General features: G+C 38.2%; 1 protein-coding gene across 7 annotated transcripts in view; it reads right to left on the reverse strand.

The window, feature by feature from the left end:
• The window catches only part of LOC106082455 (dual 3',5'-cyclic-AMP and -GMP phosphodiesterase 11), a 349,544-nt gene that overhangs the window by 241,417 nt on the left and 87,669 nt on the right, over positions 1–20,458 (reverse strand). For 3 of the 7 annotated variants that reach the window (XM_059364254.1, XM_059364253.1, XM_059364252.1), the window contains exon 1: positions 12,709–13,208. The exons of 3 other annotated variants lie outside the window; for them this stretch is intronic. The gene's annotated coding sequence lies outside the window, so the exon portion shown is untranslated. Of the gene's footprint in view, positions 1–12,708; positions 13,209–20,458 lie in introns of those variants that run through there. One more of the 7 variants, XM_059364255.1, reaches the window with a different exon arrangement.

Below are 20,458 nucleotides of genomic sequence, written 5' to 3' on the forward strand. Positions count from 1 at the left end.
TTTATATTCCTCATTTACCTTGTATAATAGTTACACTGAAACTGTTATACTACAATAAATAAATAAATTTTTTTCGTTTGTAATACAACGAAATATTGACCCAATAAAGTATCTATACTGTTGTTTGTTATTGTATAACAGTTATCAGAAATCTGTTATACATTTATTACATTTAATTTTTTATGCCATACCCTTTGCTATACATGGAAATATTACTTTCAGATCACATCAAGCATTGAAATGCCTAATCTTCGATGTATAACAGTTATCGGGGAACTGTTATACATTGATTTTTTTTTTGTTTATTACTATATTTATATTAAAAGCGTCGTAAAATATTCTTGATAATCATTGTTTAAGAGCAATCCAGAAACTGATATAGAGTGATGTATTTTTATACCCACCACCGAAGGATGATAGTACAATAATTTTATCATTCCATTGGCAAAACATAGAAATATCCATTTCCGACCGTTTAAAGTATATGGGTTCTTGATCGTCCTAAAAATCTAAGACGAACTCCGTCTGTCCGCCTGTTAAAATCATGCTACAGTCCCCCGCTGAAACCATCATGCGAATAACAGTTTCGAAATGCTGCCGAAGCCAAACCGAACCGAAGTCTGTAGCAACACACCATGCGAAGCGGAGGTCCGTACTTCCACTGCGTGCGCTCTATAAAGGACTAAAGATGAATAAATTTTGTCATTCTATTTATTTAAAAATGGCAATACAGCTTTTCGGCCCTATTAAGTATTTAAAAGGTAAATTTTCGTCGTATAACAGTTATCTTCTTGTTATAAAAATGGCGATTTATAAATTTTTGTCATTCCTTTTTGTTGCATAACGAAATATTGATCGAATAAGATATTTGTATCGCTGATCTATCTTGTATAACAGTTATCCGGAAACTGTTATACTATTATTTTTTGATTTATATTTTTCCGGATTAATACAACGAAATATTGGACTAATAAAAACTGTTATACATTGATTTCAACTTGTTTTTCATTGGGGTAAATTAATTTCGCGGCATGCATTACAACCACGCAGTCTATAGCAACATGCCAAGAATGGGGGAGTTTTTTTTTCTTCAACTATGCACTCACTATAAAAGTATACAGGTGAATAAATTTTGTCATTTGGTTTATTTTAATCGAAAATAAAACTTTTTACGCCTATTAAGTATTCAAACACTAATTTTTTCTTAGTATAACAGTTAAATGAAGACTGTTATATGCTGGCTTCCACTTTATAAAAATGGCGATTTATCAATTTTGCCATTCCGTTTGTAACACAAAGAAATATTGACCTAATAAATTATTTGTATTACTGATCTACCTTGTATAACAATTATTCGAAACTGTTATATTATTATTTATTGATATATATTATTTTTTTGTAATACAAAAAAATTTTTCTCCAATAACCTGCTTATACTCTTGTTTCTCATTGTATAACAGTTATCAGAAATCTGTTATACATTGATAATATTTTGTTTTTTATGTGTGTAAATTAATGTTGCCACATCCTTTGTTATACAGGAAAATAGTACTTTCGGATCCCATCAATTATTTTAATGCTCTTCATGTATAACAGTTATAAGGGAACTATTATACATTGATATTTTAAATTAGGCCATAGAAAAATGTTGATCCCGCTGTGCCAAATTTCGGCGCAACTACGCTTTAAAAGCGGTTTTTATGAGTTTAGGACCTTAAATCAGCTTATTGGTCTCTATGGGGGCTCTATTAAGCACCCTGGCTATGTCGATGCTTGATATAGCCTAGCCACTATGTAGACCATAGGCTTAGGCTCATAAGATACGCATTTAAAATCCAATTTTCGATGAAATTTGGCAAAGCGAAATGTGCAAAGTACCTCGATATTCGAACAGCATATATTCCAGAGCGGACAATATTTAGATAAAGCAGCCCTATATACCAATATCCCGATGTGAGGTCTTGGACTCATACAAACAGCATTTATTACCCGATTTCAAACAATGGGCTGTGTTAAGATACCTGACATCCGTGACGAATATGGAAGAAACCGGTCTATATCTAAATATAGCCGCCATATAGACCGATCCCCTATTTAAGGGATGTCCATAAATGCCCGATTTTGCTAAAATTTGACACAGTGCGTTGTGTTAAGAGCTCCTATATGCGCATCGGGTATGGGCTAGGTCGGATTATGGAGCCTACGTATAGACCGATCCCCGCAGGTATTGGGTACTATGTAGATGAGCCGTAGGGTGGAAATGGGGCTTGAGTCCAAGTATAGTCCAATGGCTCTACAAGAGCGTGATAAGATTAATACTTACTTACGCCTCAGTAGTTTGGTGGACTAGGATAGAAAAAAGGTACAACATAAGGATAATACAACATATTCAGAGCGATTAGGACCACGACCACTAGGGCACTGGAGACTTTTCTCGATATACAGATTAAGTGTGAGGTAACCACTGCGGCTATGAGACTTAAGGCAATACAAGAATGGATAGAGAATAGGAGCAGGTTATACCATGACGGTCTAATCGAGGCGACAATGGGAAATCTGGAAAGAATGAAAGAGGTTTCCGATCGCATACCTGAGATGATACTTGAGGAGCAAGGCTTTGCTGCCAAAGGCACAGTCTTTTATTGACGGAACTCTGGTATTGCCATCTGCAAGTTCATGCTACACAAATGGAACAAAACTAGAGTACATCATGGGCCTGGGGTCTACATTGAGAACCCAGAAACTGAGGTCTGTTTTTGACCGACTGACTTTAATGCGTTCCTGCAGGCGAAGATCCGGGCGATCAAGCAATGCGTAAGGTGGTGTGGCGTTAACGCAAGGACGGCGAGTGTGAACATCTTTACGGACAGTAAATCAGCCATCAGGTCAATAAATATCAAGAACAGTCAAACAGTCTTGGAGTGTGAGAAGGAGATTAATCTTCTCTGAGGATGGCACGACCGCATCGTTTTGGGTGTCGGGTCATAGCGGGGAAATGAAAGAACATACGATTTTGCAGTGACGGCTGGATGACTGCCGTGAATAAATGGGATTAATCCAAAGTCCAAGACGGTTAGGTCACAAGCAGTCGTGGAGTGTGAGAAGGAGACTAATACCATGATCCCCTCTTTTTGGGTGCCGAGACATAGCGGAGCAAGGGGGGAATGAAAAAGCAGACGATTTGGCAGTGAAGGCCGGAGGACTGCCGTCAATAAATTTGGTTAACCCAAAGTCCAAGACGGTTAGGTCACAAGCAGTCGTGGAGTGTGAGATGGAGATTAATGCCATGATCCACATCGTTTTGGGTGCTGAGCCATAGCGGAGTAAAGGGGAATGAAAAAGCAGACGATTTGGCAGTGAAGGCCGGAGGACTGCCGTCAATAAATTTTGGTCAACCCAAAGTCCTTCGTGCTGAGGCAGTCCGAGTTAAGGACGTGGGTGACAAACGCCCACGAAGCGGTCGGTAGAGAGACGAAACTCATATGGGGAGATCTGGATAGAGAGAAGACTAGGCTATTACTGAAAGCAAATAGGAAGGAAGTCAATATAACTTTCGGCATAATAACGTGACACATAGGGCCACGAAATCACTTGCAAAATAGGTTCGATAAGTATTCATTTCATTCATACATTCATGTGTAGGGCATGGGGGAAAGATCATGAGACGGGCAAAGAACTTGACAAACGTAATCCACGGTGGAGGGTATATGAGATTTCGTCCCGACCTAAATTAGCACCCTTTTACTATTTTTATACCCTCCACCATGGGATGGGGGTATACTAATTTCGTCATTCTGTTTGTAATTACTCGAAATATTCATCTGAGACCCCATAAAGTATATATATTCTTGATCGTCGCGACATTTTATGTCGATCTAGCCATGTCAGTCCGTCTGTCTGTCGAAAGCACGCTAACTTTCGAAGGAGTAGAGCTAGCCGCTTCAAATTTTGCACAAATACTTCTTATTAGTGTAGGTCGATTGGGATTGTAAATGGGCCATATCGGTCCATGTTTTGATACAGCTGCCATATAAACCGATCTTGGGTCTTGACTTCTTAAGCCTCTAGAGGGCGCAATTCTTATCCGATTGGATTGAAATTTTGAATGACGCTTTTTGCTATGACTTCCAACAACTGTGCTAAATTAGGTTCAAGTCGGTTAATAACCTGATATAGCTGTCACATAAACCGATCTTGGGTCTTGACTTCTTGTGCCTCTAGAGGGCGCAATTCTTATCCGATTGGATTGAAATTTTGCATGACGCTTTTTGCTATGACTTCCAACAACTGTGCTAAATTAGGTTCAAGTCGGTCCATAACATGATATAGCTGCCACATAAACCGATCTTGGGTCTTGACTTCTTAAGCCTCTAGAGGGCGCAATTTTTATCCGATTGGAATGAAATTTTGCACGACGTGTTTTGCTGTGACTTTTAACAACTGTGCTAAATTAGGTCAATAAACTGATATAGCTGCCATATAAACCGATCTGGGATCTTGACTTCTTGAGCCTCTAGAGGTCGCAATTACTATCCGATTTGCCTGAAATTTTGTACGACGGATCCTCTCATGACCATCAACATACGTGTTTATTATGGTCTGAATCGGTCTATAGCCTGATACAGCTCCTATATAAATCGATCTCTCTATGTACTTCTTGAGCCCCCAAAGGGCGCAATACTTATTTGATTTAGTTGACATTTTACACTGGTCTCCAACATATAACTTAATTGTGGTCCGAACCGGACCATATCTTGATATCGCTCTAATAGCACAGCTAATCTTTTCGTTTATCCTTTTTTTTGCCTAAGAAGAGATGCCGGGAAAAGAACTCGACAAATGCGATCCATGGTGGAGGGTATATAAGCTTCGGCCCTGACGAAATTAGCACCCTTTTACTTGTTTTTTTTTTTTTTGTTATTTTTTATTATGCGACCTTAAAACTTCATTAAATAAATGTTTACCCCATATAAATGTTATTTACATCAAGAACACAAATTTCTTCCCAATTCTACAATACTCATATTTACAATTCTTACTAATTTGTCCATGGTCATTTTATGATAAAAATTTTTGTGTTTTATGTTTTTGTCCCGTGACTCATTATGCCCTATGCCCTACATAGTCTAGCTTCGCCATTTTGCCGAACCGCCACAACATTCAAACCTTTTCGATAAGAGCAATTTTTGAGTTATCGCACATTTGTTACACTTGATATGATTTCGGTGTTAATGGAACAAATCAACTTGGTGATAAAAAAAAAAAACGAAAAACGAAAAAAAACTAAAACTCACATGTGGTGGAATCACTACATTAACGTTTCAGATACACGAAGTCAATCACTGTTAGTTGGAAAGGCAATCAAACAAACTACCAGTAAGTAAGTGGGCCCCAACATGTGCCATGTTTGAATTGTCCTACGACCCTCTCCTCCACGGTGTCTGTGTGCATCGCTAACATTTATCAATCAACTCTAGAGATCAAATTTTGATTTTTCTGCTATCGCACAGACAATAGAAATGCTCCAAATTTATTGCGCACTCACACTTAGACCTTATGAAACATATGTGCGTGTGTGTATGTGTTTACACACATACACACATAAATGTTGGTGTATTTAGTATACAATAATTTAACACAATTTCACTATAAATTGATTAGAAGGCAAAAATGTGCTTAGCTATCATTTGATTTATATTTTGATATCCCATTATGAAGCCTGTGTTGCCATAGACTATGATAATGATGATGATGATGTTGGTGATGGTGATGATGAAACATGTTCAAATCATACCCATTGTCGGGGAGCAGTTGATCGGTCGGCTTAATTCGCCAAATAAATTGTTTGTTTATATCATTAGCACATTCGCTTTTTTAAAATGTCTGAAATTTGTGTTAATGTATCGGCATGGGTATTTGAATATCGTTGCCCTCTTCTTGATGGTCAATTTCACAATACAATTTTTTTTAATAAACTATTAAAAAAAAAAGCATTCTAGGTCTCCCTTTGAGTCCTTCCTAGAAAAAAAAAAATGAAGCAATCCTCCTTTTTTAAAGGGAGTGAATATAGAGTCACTCAGTTAAAGTCATTTAAGCACGTTCAACCACCATTCTTCAAAGTGTTATACTGTTATACGGCAATATGGTTGTAGGTTTTTCGGTCTCAAATCAATATTTCGATGTGTTTCAAACGATATACAAATTTAAGCGGGATTGCAAATTTCCTACAAGCTATGCTGGTGAAAATTGTAACTTATAATGTCATGAAAAACGAAGAGTACGCCCTGCGGCACGTTGCTCCCCTAATATTGGAGCTTAAACTTGAATCGCAAAGCAATAATTGATATGTCAATACAACATCTGATTATGGCAGATGTTGTATTGACAAGAATGAATAGGAGACTGTTGAGCACTTGCTAAGTTCATGACCATATCTACATGGGATCAGGTTATCCACCTTGGAAATGCAGTTTTTCTCCGATCTGGATTGACTTGCACACACCCATCTCTATGATTTCATCTCAGATATGTAAACACTTACTTTGTTCTTATATTTCTTCATCTCTCTTTCTAGTCCGGTGGAGCTATAGCTTCAACTGTAACCTCAAGCCATTTTATCATAGAGCTCAACTAAAATCGAACACAACTCATTTATATGAGAGTAGAATGCAAATGCAATTTTTGCCCATGAACACTACAGAAGAATATCCGTGACCTACAGGAACTTACAATTCCACTCAAGACTAGAGAAGTGTCATTCAGAGCAAAACCGTGGTTCTCCCGTGATATGCAAATGGCAAATTTTGCCCCATGAACATTCCACTAAGGAACAGGGGCAAACTTCTCATCTCTCAATGAGTGCAGTCCGATTCAAGTTTTTTTAAGCTCAATGATGAGGGGCCTCCTTTTTATAGCCGAGTCCGAACGGCGTGCCGCAGTGCGACACCTCTTTGGAGAGAAGTTTTAGAAGGCATAGTACCTCACAAATGTTGCCAGCATTAGGAGGGGAAAACCACTGTTGAAAATTTTTTCTGATGGTCTCGCCAGGATTCGAACCCAGGCGTTCAGCGTCAAAGGCGGACATGCAAACCTCTGCGCTACGGTAGAATAGAGATAGTAGAATAGAATGGACTTACTCATCAATAGAATGATCGTAAATATTTATAATTCTTACTAATTTGTCCATGGTCATTTTATGATAAAAGTTTTTTTTATGCTTTTGTCCCGTGACTCATTATGCCCTATGCCCTACATAGTCTAGCTTCTCCATTTTGCCAGATAAGTAGTTGTAGACGCCTTCTATTACCACCCTTGGCATGGGCTGAGGCTATGGGCTACAAGTCAGGCCCTATGGCCCAGTTTCTCGAGCCGCATAACTTTAGTCTGCTGATAGGCCACTGTAGTGTCAAATGACTGCATGCAGAAAGTCAAGAATTTTGTGAAGGATTTGCACAGGATGGGAAAAGAGTTGGAGACGATCGAGCATGTCTTATCCCAATTTCTTAAATAAGCGAAGAGTAAGCATAGAATTATTGAGGAACGTCAGGCTTTGGACCGTTTTTTTTCACCGCAGGATAATCAACAGGATGCCGCGGCGGTGCTGATCACTGCATTGCCAGTTGCCTTTCCGTACAGAGATCTCTTGGTCTAGGACCTCCAGGCGGTACCCCACATTTTTCAGGAATTTCGGTAGGTAAGATTAGGTTTAAGTGGAAGTCTGCCATCAGACTCACTTAACGTTTTCGTCCATTGCAATTACACAGGAACAGGAGAAGGAAGATGCCTTCTAGTTCCTGACATTAAACAATCCTGATCGCTTTAAAGAACCCTACATCTTGTGAATGTTCACACCCGCTAAATCAGACAAGTTCTCAATAAAAATGAGAACCGAAAGTGGAACTGCTTCTGATGGCCAGTGCGGGATACACATACAGCAGATATTCTATAGTCTCTCTTCCTTGACGTCCTCACAGCTTCGGCAAAAGTCGTTACTGGCAACCTTCAGTCTGGCAACCTTCATTCTGGCAACCTTCGCTTTAATGTCGCTGGCTGAACGTCCGTCATGACAGGTCACTGTCTAATCGGAAAACATGCTGACAGGAGTCTTATCTTTAAAATTGAATTCTTGTTTGTTTGTCGGTTTGTTCCGTATAGACTCAAAACCGGCTGAACCGATTACCTTGAAATTTTCACAGATTGTGTTGGTTGGTCTGGAAGAAAACATAGGCTATATAATTTTTTGATATCAGAAGGGGGGCGGACCCTCCCCCTTACCCAAAAGTACTACCCAAAAATAAAAGTGGACCGATCCGGACAATATGGGACTCAAATGAAAGGTATTCAGGAGAAGAGTAGGAATTTCATATTAAAAATTGGGTACAAGTAACTGGGGGGCCGCCCCAACCCCAAAACTCCCTAAAATAGGTTTCTTTGGACCATCATGACAATATGGGACTCAAATGAAAGGTATTCGGGAGTAGATCACGAATTGGGTCACGAGGAGAGGAATAGGCTTCATAATTTATTGATAACGGAAGGGGACGGACCCTGCCCCGTTACCCCAAAAACACCACCCAAAATCAAAAGTGGGCCGATAGGGACGATATGGATATCAAATGAAAAATATGCGGTAGTAGACAACGAAACTGGCATACATCGAAATATAGGGATCACCCCACCCCCACAGAAACGCCCAAAATAGGCACATTAGTCAATCACGGATATATGGTACTCGGTTTGTCTCTTCCGTATAGACTCAAAACCGGCAGAACCGATTATTTTGAAATTTTCACAGATTGTGTAGGATGGTCCGGAAGGCAACATAGTCTATATATAATTTTTCGATATCGGAAGGGGGACGGACTCTCCCCCTTATGCCAAAAACACAGCCCTAAATCAAAAATGGACCGATCGGGACAATATAGGTATCAATTGAAAGGTATTCAGGAGAAGAGTACGAATTTCATATTAAAAATTGGGTACAAGTAAAGGGGGGGCCACCCTAACCCCAAAACTCCCTAAAATAGGGTTCTTTGGACAAATAGGTTTCTTTTGACAATATGGGACTCAAATGAAAGGTATTCGGGAGTAGATTACGAATTTGGTCTGGAGGAGAGGAATAGGCATTCTAATTTATGGATAACGGAAGGGGACGGACCCTCCCCCGTTACCCCAAAAACACCACCCTAAAATCAAAAGTGGACCGATAAGGACGATATGGATATCAAATGAAAAGTATCAGGGAGTAGATAACGAATCTGGCATACAAATTCATGTCAAATAATAGCTATCACCCCACCCCCACAGAAACGCCCAAAATGGGCACATTAGTCAATCATGGATATATGGGACTCGGTTTGTCTGTTCCGTATAGACTTAAAAACGGCAGAACCGATTACCTTGAAATTTTCACAGATTGTGTAGGTTGGTCGGAAGGAAACATTGGCTATATAATTTGTTCATATCGGAAGGGGGGGGCGGACTCACCCCCTTATGCCAAAAACACAGCCCTAAATCAAAAATGGACCGATCGGGACAATATAGGTATCAATTGAAAGGTATTCAGGAGAAGAGTACGAATTTCATATTAAAAATTGGGTACAAGTAAAGGGGGGGCCACCCTAACCCCAAAACTCCCTAAAATAGGGTTCTTTGGACAAATAGGTTTCTTTTGACAATATGGGACTCAAATGAAAGGTATTCGGGAGTAGATTACGAATTTGGTCTGGAGGAGAGGAATAGGCTTTCTAATTTATTGATAACAGAAGGGGACAGACCCTCCCCCGTTACCCAAAGACACCACCCAAAATCAAAAGTGGACCGATAAGGACGATATGGATATCAAATGAAAAGTATCAGGGAGTAGATAACGAATCTGGCATACATCGAAGTATAGGGATCACCCCACACCCACAGAAACGCCCAAAATGGACACATTAGTCAATCACGGATATATGGGACTCGGTTTGTCTGTTCCGTATAGACTCAAAAACGGCTGAACCGATTACCTTGAAATTTTCACAGATTGTGTAGGTTGGTCTGGAAGGAAATATAGCCTATATATTTTTTTCATATCGAAGGGGGGCGGACCCTCCCCCTTACCCCAAAAGTACTATCCAAAAATAAAAGTGGACCGATCGGGACAATATGGGACTCAAATGAAAGGTATTCAGGAGTTGAGTACGAATTTTATATTAGAAATGGGGTAGAATAAACTGGCGGGCCGCCCCAGCCCCAAAACCCCTTAAAATAGGTTTATTTGACGATCATGACAATATGGGACTCAAATGAAAGGTATTCGGGAGTAGATCACGAATTTGGTCAGGAGGAGAGGAATAGGCTTTATAATTTATTGATAACGGAAGGGGACGGACCCTCCCCCGTTACCCAAAAACACCACCCAAAATCATAAGTGGACCAATCGGGACAATATGGGTATCAAATGAAAGGTATTAGAAAATAGAATACGGATATGGTATTAAAATTTGGGTATAAGTACCCATAGGACCGCCCCAACCCCAAAATTTCTCCCAAACAGACATATTGGATGCTCATGCCAATATGGGCATCAAATGAAAGGTATTCGGGAGTGGATTACGAATCTGCCATACAAAATCAGTTCGAAGTATAGGGGGTCATCCTACCTCCCGAAAATGCCATAAATGGGCATATGACCCATTATGACTACATGGGACTCGGATTTTTTTGTTTGTTCCGTAGAACCAAAAACGGCTAAACCGATTTTCTTAAAATTTTCACCGATTGTGTAAGTTTGTCTGGAAGGAAACATTGGCTTTACAATTTTTAGATGGGGGCGATCTCTCCCCCTTAACCCAAAAACTCCATTTAAAACGAAGAATGGACCGATGGGCGCAATATGGTTATCAAATCAAAGGTATTGGAGACTAGAATACGAATATCGTATTAAAATTTTGAACCAAGTACCCAGCGGGCCGTTCCAACTCAAAACTTCTCTAAACAGGTATATTCAACGTTCCTTTCAATATGGGACTCAAATGAAAAGTATTCTGCATTAGATTACAAATATGGCATAAAAATTAGGTCCAGGTAATGGGAGGACGCCCCACCCCCACATACCCTCAAATGGGCATATTAGCCGACCATGGCTATATGGGACTCAAATGAAAGGTCTTTAGGAGTAGATTACGAATATGACATTGAAATTTGCGCTCAAGTTCAGGTGGCGCTTTACCTCCTAAAGATAAGTCAAATGGGACTCAATATGGGACTCAAATGAAAGGTATTTGAGAGTAGAAAACGAATTTGATATCCAATTTTGGACCCAAGTGTTTGAGGGGATATGAAGTTCAGTTCAGAGGGTCGTCTTTAGGTCGTCACCCCCTAAACTGAACTTCATATCGGACGGAATTTGATATCCAATTTTGGTCCCAAGTGTTTGAGGGGATATGAAATTCAGTTCGGAGGGTGCTTTAGGTCGTAACCCCCTAAACTGAACTTCATATCGGTCTATGGCAAATTGGAGCTCAAATCAACAGTATTTGGGGGTAAAGAACGAATTTTATATCTTTTTTCAGGGCAAAGTACCGGTGGCCGCCCCAGCCACAAAACACCCTCCAAACGGTTCATATTTACAGACCATGGCTATATGGAGCTCAAATTAAAGGGATTTGAGAGTGTTGCTCAAATCAACAGTATTTGAGGGTAAAGAACGAATTTTATATCTTTTTCCAGGGCAAAGCGCCGGTGGCCGCCCCAGTCCTAAAACACCCTCCAATAGGTTCATATTTGCAGACCATGGCAATATGGGGCTCAAATTAAAGGGATTTGAAAGTGTTGCACGATCAATGTCCCTTCTCCATCCCTCTCCTAATTAGAACATTACCACCAGGAACCGAGAAACGGCAAATTCTCACACATCAATGAGTGCTCTCCGATTCAAGCTCATACTCAATGAAAAAGGGACCTTTGTTTATAGCCGAGTCCGAACGGCGTTCCGCAGTGCAACACCTCTTTGGGGAAAATTTTTTAAATGACCATGCATGGTCGCAAATGTCGCCAACATTAAGAGGGAATAAATATCCATATTTGAGTCGAAATGTCCCTTCTCCATCCCTCTCTTAATTAGAACATTACCACCAGGAACCGAGAAGGGGCAAATTCTAACACATCAATGAGTGCTCTCCGATTCAAGCTCATACTCAATGAAAAAGGGACCTTTGTATATAGCCGAGTCCGAACGGCGTTCCGCAGTGCAACACCTCTTTGGGGAAAATTTTTTAAATGACCATGCATGGTCGCAAATGTTGCCAACATTAAGAGGGGATAAACACCGCTTTGTTCGATATTCTCGCCAGGATTCGAACACGTTCAGCGACATAGGCTGCAAAGGCACGAATTCTTTATCCGCATTCAGGGCGAAGTGTCCTCACCCTAAAAAGATATTAGAAAGTTAAAGAAGACGCAGGGGAGCGGGCCCGGTTCCGCTAGTAGAATATATGTGTATACTTTATAGGGACGTAAATGGATATTTGGAAGTGTTGCAAACCGAATGATGGGAGGTATATTCCCCCATCCTTCGGTGATGGGTATAAAAACTATTCCAAAATTTTTTTCCAGAATATACAAACAATACCAAGCACAACTTTAAAATAACTGTCGTCAATTCTGCAGGGATATTTTGTACAAAAAAAAAAAAAAAAATGTCATGAAAAAATTTTGCAAACCTACCAAAAATCGTTATGAAATCCAAAGATTTGAAGACATGGTTTTTACACTTTAGGCAATTTTTGAGCTATGCATTCACTACAACACTGCACTTCATAACAACTTTTTTTTCAATTTGTGATTTTTCAATATTAATTTTTATTATGTTAAGTATCTGGTGTTATAGGTATTTTTTAATAATTTTTGAAATTTTTTTTTCAATTATATTTTTAAATATACACATTCACTTATGACCTTTAGTTTCTAATATTTATTTTATTTTATTTTTTTTTTTTTTAATTTAAGTTATTTTTTTTCAGTTTCTGAGATTATTTTTTTCTTTAAATCATCAATGACATAACTTTGCCAGCAATTAATTTGTTTCAATTTCTTACGGCTACACCGCAATTCATGACGCAAATGGATTATCTTAGCATTTTTTAAACATTAATATTTCTTTATTAGAAATATTGTTTTTTTTTTTAATTTTGTTATTGCACTTTATTATGAAAGCACCTCACTTGTGTTTTTTTCGCTTTTTGGTGCTTAACTTGACAATTTATATTCCTTAAATTTTTTAAAAAAGAATTTTTTATTTACAAAATAACAATTTGTTTTATTCAACATGCCATACGAGTCTGTATTTTTTTTTTTCTTTCCACTTCCACTTCTGCTTCTGTTTGTTTTTTTTTTTCGTTTGTCAGTATTTGAAAGAGAATTTTAGAATTTTATTGTTATGACCTTAATCTTTATTTACTAAAACAATTTCAGTTGAATCGTTATGTTAGACATATTTTTTTTTCTTTATTATTTTCAAACTTTAATAAACCAAAATTTTATAAATCCTTAACTAGTTAAAACTTTTTGAGATATATTTTTTTTTCACTACACACCATACCACAAATCTTTTTTCGCACAAATTTCAATAGATCTTAATCATTTTTTTTATTTTTATGAATTTATTTCATTGAACACATGTTAGCTTTGCCTCATCAAAATCTAAATCACCAAAATTTTGTTTGAAAAAAAAAAACTTTAAAATTTCATTTACTTTGAAATTCTCAATTTTATGGGTTTTTTATATTTTGGTTTTCTTTCCGCCGCTATGTTTTGTGATTTCAATGCGATATTTTGCGTTTGCTTTTTTGTTAAAATTCTTTTCTTGATTTTTCAATTTAGTTGATACCACGTTTCACTTTAGATTTGCCAGTCAGCACAACCGTACTCTACGAACATCTCAGCGATACTAAAAGTGTGTGGCACTGCCTCGCATTGCCATTGACTAGCAGTAGCAGTAGCAATAGGAGCCGCCGTCGCCGCCGCCGCAGCAGTGTGCATTGCTGCCAAAGTTTAATTTCATTTGTGTTCAGTTCATTTCTCCCTTGCCGCCCATTTGTTTTGCTTTCGCTTACTTTGGCCTCATGTTAGTTTTTTTTTTTTTCTTGTCTTCTGGCTATCTCCCATCTTCTTCTGTGGACTTTGTTGTTGTTTGCCATTCTACGGCGAAATTATCTATGGGGTAATATGAATTTTGTTTTTGTTTTGAGTTCTAAAATCGCAGATAGTGTGTCTCAGAGATGCAGAGAGAAAGCCAAGGGAACTTTTTTGCTCTCTCTCTCACTCTCACTCTCTCATTCTCTCTCTCTCAAAGAGCCAGAGTAACTTAAATTTCACTCATTTCTGGAGAGAGTTCAACACTCAAATGAGTTGCTTAACCAATTCGCCCCAGCAATCTCCCAGTCAATGTTTGTTTTTTTTTTGTTATTATTATTTGAATGTGCCTCAAGTTTGGTGTTATCTATTTGCCCTATTACGTTCTTCTATTTCATTTCACACAAAATAGACAACAACATTATATGTTTTTTTTTTTCCTTTTCCTTGTATTCTCAAAGTTCAAAATCCTAAGAGGATAACATATTCCAAATCTACTTAGAGGCAAAGGCAACAACAACAAAAAAACGATGCTAGGCAACAAAAATGGGAAACATATTTATAGACTGGTAAATTTAAGACTTTAAGGAGCTTTGCTTAAGGAAATGTTTGTCGTTTGCTTGCTTTTAAGGAAGTTGATGACAATTCTCTTAAGATTCATTTTCACAAATGGAAATTTTTCCATTCAACATTTGATAAAAACGCAAATTTTATTTTGCCGCCATTGTTTAACTACCTTTAAAAACTATGTAAAAGATCAAAGTAGATATATAACAGATAGGGAAGATGCTAGGCACTTACCCATACTCGTACATCAATGGCAAATTTGTAAAATAAGATATAACATCGAGATACATACCTGAAAAAACAAAAAAAAAGGGTAAAATTAATAAAAATTTATTTGTACATAGTTTTTTTTTGTTTGGAAGGAAGGAATGAAGGTTTGCAACATGGCATTATCAAGAGATACAATATATGGCCCTGTTAAGTAGTAAAATACTAAAATTTCATTGTATAACAGTTACATGAAAACTGTTATATGCTGACATATTTAAACTTCAAAAAAAAAGAGTTTTACTCATATCTTAATTCAATTCTGCATTATGTAACAACAATGCAAAATTGAGCCAATTAATTGTTTACATTCCTCATTTACCTTGTATAATAGTCACCCTGAAACTGTTATACTACAATTTATACATAAATACAATTTTTCCGTTTGTAATATAACAAAATATTGACCAAATAAAGTATCTATGCTGATGTTTAAGATTGTATAACAGTTATCAGAAATCTGTTATACATTTACTACATTTTGTTTTTTATGCCATACTCTTTGTTATATATGTAAATATTACTTTCGGATCCCATCAAGTATTGAAATGCCTAATTTATAGTTATAGGGGAACCTATAGGGGAATTTATAGTTATAGGGGAACTGTTATACATTGATTTTTTTTTTGTTTATTTCTATATTTATTTTAAAAGCGTTGTAAAATATTCTTGATAATCATTGTTTAAGAGCTATCCAGAAACTGATATAGATTTTTATACCCACCACCGAAGGATGGTAGTATACAATTTTGTCATTCCGTTGGCAAAACATAGAAATATCCATTTCCGACCCTTTAAAGTATATGGGTTCTTAATCGTCCTTAAAATCTAAGACGAACTCCGTCCGTCCACCTGTGGAAATCATGCGACAGTCCCCCGCTGAAACCATGGTGCGAATAGCAGTTTCGAAATGCTGTCGAAGCCAAACCGAACCCAAGTCTGTAGCAACACACCATGCGAAGCGGAGGTCCATACTTCCACTATGTGCGCTCTATAAAGGACTAAAAATGAATAAATTTTGTCATTCTATTTATTTTAAAATGGCAATTTAGCATTTGGGCCCTATTAAGTATTTAAAAGCTAAATTTTCGTCGTATAACAGTTATCTCCTTGTTATAAAAATGGCAGTGTTTTAATTTTATGATTCTTTTTTGCTGCACAGCGAAATATAGATCGAATAAAATATTTGTATCGCTGATCTACCTTGTATAACAGTTATCCGGAAACTGTTATACAAGTTATTTTTTGATTTATATTTTTCCGGATTAATACAACGAAATATTGGACTAATAAAGCACTTTTATGTCATTGTATAACAGTTATCAGAAAGCTGTTATACATTGATATACTGTTATACATCCTACCATCCTTATTTGATTCAAAGTGTTTTTAGTAAACGAATCGCTTTCAGCTTTTCTCAAAGTAGAAAGATGTTCATACCAAAGTACAAATCTGAAGAAAAGAACGATTTAGCCCCGTCCGTCCTGTTATACTGTTGAAGTCACGCTACAGTCTTTAAAACAGAGTTATTGAACTGAAACTTTGCACAGATTCTTTTTTTGTCCATAAGAAGGTAATGTTGGAAGATGGGCTATATTGGACTATAGCATGATATAGACCCCATATGGACCGATCCGCCGATTTAAGGTCTTAGGCCCATAAAAGCCACATTTATTATCCGATTTTGTGGAAACTTGGTGCAATGAGTTGAGATAGACTCTTGAACACCTTTTTTTCAATTTGGCTCAGATCGGCCCAGATTTGGATATAGCTGCCATATAGACCGATCTTTCAATTTAGGGTTTTGAGCCAATAAAAGGGACATTTACTGTCCGATGCCGTCGAAATTTGGGACAGTGAGTTGTGTTAGGCCCTTCGACATCCTCCTTCGATTTGGCTTAGATCAGTCTTGATTTGGATATAGCTGCCATATAGACCTTTCTCCAAATTTAAGGTCTTGGACCCATAAAAGGCGCATTTATTGTCAGATTTCGCCAAAATTTGGGACAGTAACTTCCATTTGGCCCTTCGACATCCTTCTTTAATGTGGCTCAGATGGGTCCAGATTTGGATATTGCGGTGATATATGCCGATTTAAAGCCCTAGGCCCATAAATGGTGAAGTTATTGTACGATTTCACTGAAATTTGAGACAATGAGTTGTGTTGACGTCAATGATAAGAAACCTCCACTTTATAGCCGAGTCCGAAAGGCGTGGCTCAGAGCGACACCTATTTGGGAAGAAGTTTTTACATGGCAAAGTACCTAGCAAATGTTGCCAGCATTAGGAGGGGATAACCAAATTGCAAATGTTGCTCATGAACATTCCACTAAGGAACAGGGGCAAACTTCTCACATATCAATGAATGCAGTCCGATTCAAGTTTAAGCTCAATGATAAGGGTCTCCTTTTTATAGCCGAGTCCGAACGGCGAGCGAGAGAAGTTGTACATGGCATAGTACCTAGCAAATGTTACCAGCATTAGGAGGGGATAACCACCGCAGAAAAATTTTTCTGATGCTCCTGCCACGATACGAACCCAGGCGTTCAGCGTCATAGGCGGACATGCTAACTTCCGCGCTACGGTGGCCTCCATCCATCATTGAGCTTAAAATTTAAACGGACATCACTCATTAATTTGTGAGAAGTTTGCCCCAGTTCCTTAATGGAATGTTTATGGGAAAATTTGCATTTAAGTTGTGTAAAGCCCTTCGAAATACTTTTTATGACCACCACCATAGGAGGGGGTATATTAACCTCTCATTCCATTGGTAACACCTCGAAATATTGATCTAGGACCCCCATATTCTTTTTCGTCTCGACATTCTGAGTCGATTTAGCCATGTTCGTCCGTCTGTCGAAATCACGATACGAGCTTGAAATTTTGCACGGATACATTTTATTGATGTAGGTCGTTGGGGATTGCAAATGGGCCATATCGGTTCAGATTTTGATATAGCTCCCATATAAACCGAACTCCCGATTTGACTTTTTAAGCCCATGGAAGCCTCAATTTTCATCCGATTTGGGTGAAATTTTTCATGTCATGTTCTGTTATGACTTCGAGCAACTGCTAACTGATATAGCTCCCACATAAACCGATCTCCCGATTTGACTTCTTAAGCCCTAACAAGCCGCAATTTCTGTCCGATTTGGACTGAAATTAAGCATGTGGTGTTCTGTTATGACTTCCAACATCTGTGCCAAGTACGGCCCAAATCGGCCTATAGCCTGATATAGCTCCCATATAAACCGATCTAGGGTCTTGAGTTTTCGTATCACTTCCAACAACTGTGCTAAGTATGGTTCAAATCGGTCAATAACCTGGTATAGCTGTCATATAAGCAGATATGGGGACTTGATTTTTAGGCTTCTAGAGTGCGCAATTCTTAACCGATCAGAATGAAATTTTGCACAACGTGTTTTGTTATGATATCCAACAACTGTGCCAAGTATGGTTTAAATCGGTTCATGTTTTGATATAGCTGCCATATAAACCGATCTTGGGTCTTGACTTCTTGAGCCTCTAGAGTGCCCAATTCTTATCCGATTGGAATGAAATTTTGCACGACGTGTTTTGTTATGATATCCAACAACTGCGCCAAGTATGGCTCAAATCGGTCCATAACCTGATATAGCTGTCATATAAACCGATCTTGGGTCTTGACTTCTTGAGCATATGGAGGGCGCAATTCTTATCTGATTGGAATGAAATTTTGCATGACGTATTTTATTCTTACTTTCAACAACTGTGTTAAATAAGGTTCAAATCGGTTCATAACCTGATATAGCTGTCATATAAACCGATCTTGGGTCTTGACTTCTTGAGCCTCCAGAGGGCGCAATTCTTATCCGATTGGAATGAAATTTTGCACGACGTGTTTCGCTATGACTTCCAACAACTGTGCTAAGTATGGTTAAAATAGGTCCATAACCTGATATAGCTGTCATATAAACCGATCTTGGGTCTTGACTTCTTGAGCCTCTAGAGGGCGCAATTATTATCCGATTGGAATGAAATTAGGCATGACGTATTTTATTCTTACTTTCAACATAGGCTGAAATCGGTTTATAACCTGATATAGCTGCCATATAAACTGATCTGGGATCTTGACTTCTTGAGCCTCTAGAGGTTGCAATTATCATCCGATTTGTTGTGCAACGGATCCTCTCATGACCATCAACATATGTGTTTATTATGGTTCGAATTGATCTATAGTCCGATACAGCTTCTATATAAATCGATCTCTCTATTTTACTTCTTGGGCCCCCAAAGGGCGCAATTCTTATTCGAATTGGCTGGCATTTTACACAGGTCTCGAACATATAATTTAATTGTGGTCCAAAGCGGACCATATCTTGTTATCGCTCTAATAGCAGAGCAAATCTTTTCTTATATCCTTTTTTGCCTAAAAAGTGATGCCGGGAAAAGAATTCGACAAATGCGATCCATGGTGGAGGGTATATAAGATTCGGCCCGGCCGAACTTAGCACGCTTTTACTTGTTTTTATCTATGGGCAGGTTAAGTTCGAAGATAGGCTATATCGGACTATATCTTGATATAGCCCCTATATAGACCGATCCGCCATAAGAGCCAGATTAATTATCCGATTTTGCTGAAATTTGGGACAGTGAGTTATGTTAAGCCAGCCGAGTTTGATCCAAATGAGCCCATAAATGATGCATTTTTCACCGGACTAAGACAAAGGGTGGTTAACATATTGGGTTGCCCAAAAAGTTATTGCGGATTTTTTAAAAGAAAGTAAATGCATTTTTAATAAAACTTAGAATGAACTTTAATCAAATATACTTTTTTTACACTTTTTTTCTAAAGCAAGCTAAAAGTAACAGCTGATAACTGACAGAAGAAAGAATGCAATTACAGAGTCACAAGCTGTGAAAAAATTTGTCAACGCCGACTATATGAAAAATCCGCAATTACTTTTTGGACAACCCAATATATACCCCCAAGGTGGTGGGTGTCCAAAATTTTGGCTCGACCGAACTTACTGCCTTTTTACTTGTTAGACTCACCACCATAGGATGGGGGCAATCTAGTCATAAACAAATCTAGAACTTAGCTAGCCTATGGACAAAAAGATCTGTGTAAAGATTTAGCTCAATATCTCGTCTTGATGTTTTGTGTCGATCTAGCCATGTCCATCCGTCCAAGTGTCCGTCTGATAAAATCACGATGGCGTTCGAACGAATAAAGATATCAGCTTGAAATGTGGCACAAATACTTCTTGTCGATGTAGGTCGTTGGGGTTTGCAAATAGGCCATAACGGTTCAGATTTTGATAGAGGCCACTTATAAACCCATCCCCAGTTTTGAGTCAAGTATGATCCGAATAGGTCTATAAACTCATACAACCCCCATACAAACCAAACCCCGGATTTGAAATTTTTAACACCTGAAAGCCTTAGTTTTCATTCGATTTGGCTGAAACTTGGCACAAGCATCCATTCCTAGTATGATCCGAATTGTGGATACCCAAGATGCGGCTCA

The sequence above is a fragment of the Stomoxys calcitrans genome, chromosome 3, assembly GCF_963082655.1.
Source record: "Stomoxys calcitrans chromosome 3, idStoCalc2.1, whole genome shotgun sequence".
Lineage (NCBI taxonomy): Eukaryota > Metazoa > Arthropoda > Insecta > Diptera > Muscidae > Stomoxys > Stomoxys calcitrans.